Here is a 1009-nt window from a genome sequence, read left to right as displayed (position 1 = left end):
ACAACCAGTTAATCATGCGGTGCAACAACCTAATCTAGGGATGCCAAGGCCAAATGTTGTTCCCCCAATTGGTGAGCAACAACAACAATATGTTCAAATGGCATACCCTCAACAAGGTCAAATGGCATATCATCAACAAGGTCAAATGCCATATCCTCCTCTCAATCCTCTCAATCCTCCAATGGTCCTTAGGGATCGTTACACTCCAAATCAATATAATGCACCTACTTGCATTCAATTGCCAAATTTTCGTGCTCATCATTATGAGATTAAGGCTTCCACCATTAACATGTGCCCCCTTTTCTATGGGTTGAGCAATGAAGAGCCTTATAAACATTTAGATGAGTTCTTGGAAGTTTGTTCCACCGTGAAAATCACGGATGTTCCGGAAGAAGTCCTAAAAATGAAGCTTTTCCCTTTCACTCTTCGGGATAAAGCTAAATATTGGTTCAACAACTTGCGGCCAAATACAATCACCTCTTGGGCACAATTGCAACAAGAGTTCTTAAAAAAGTATTACCCCGCAAGTCGAACTGATGCCATGAGAACTTCCATTCGTGAATTTAAACAACAAGAAGGAGAACCCCTTCATGAAGCATGGGAACGTTTGAATGACTTGCTACGGAAGTGTCCACATCATGACATTCCTAAGTGGCAATTAGTTCAATGTTTCTTTTCAAGTTTATCCGATGCCAATAAGGGCATTGTTGATGCTTCTTGTGGCGGAAGCTACATTGAAAGAAATGAAGATGAAATTTGGTAACTTTTTGAAAAAATGAGTGAAAACTCAATGCATAGATCTTCATCTTCTAGGGGTAGTCACCTAGCACATATGGGAGGAAAGAAAGCTATAAATCAAATAGACTCTTCCATGGAAATTGCCGCTGAGGTCAAAAATCTTACTCAAAGGTTTGATACATTCCTTTTAAATCAAGGTCCGGCAACTCAATCATATCCTCACCATTCCAATGAAATGTGCATGACTTGTTCTAGTTACACTCACCATACT

The 1009-nt window shown here is 39.8% G+C and overlaps 1 non-coding gene across 1 annotated transcript; it reads right to left on the bottom strand.

Annotated features, from left to right (window-relative positions):
• Positions 1-538: 538 nt before the first annotated feature.
• LOC132310674 (small nucleolar RNA R71) lies at positions 539-645 on the bottom strand. Its single transcript, XR_009482673.1, has one exon. It is a non-coding gene; the product is annotated as a small nucleolar RNA R71 (small nucleolar RNA).
• Positions 646-1009: the final 364 nt, after the last annotated feature.

The sequence above is a fragment of the Cornus florida genome, unplaced genomic scaffold (genome assembly GCF_030987335.1).
Source record: "Cornus florida cultivar Cherokee Brave unplaced genomic scaffold, ASM3098733v1 CherokeeBrave_3.0.0_Hap2_Chr05, whole genome shotgun sequence".
In the NCBI taxonomy this organism is placed as follows: Eukaryota; Viridiplantae; Streptophyta; class Magnoliopsida; order Cornales; family Cornaceae; genus Cornus; species Cornus florida.
This window is presented reverse-complemented; position numbering and strand designations above follow the sequence as displayed.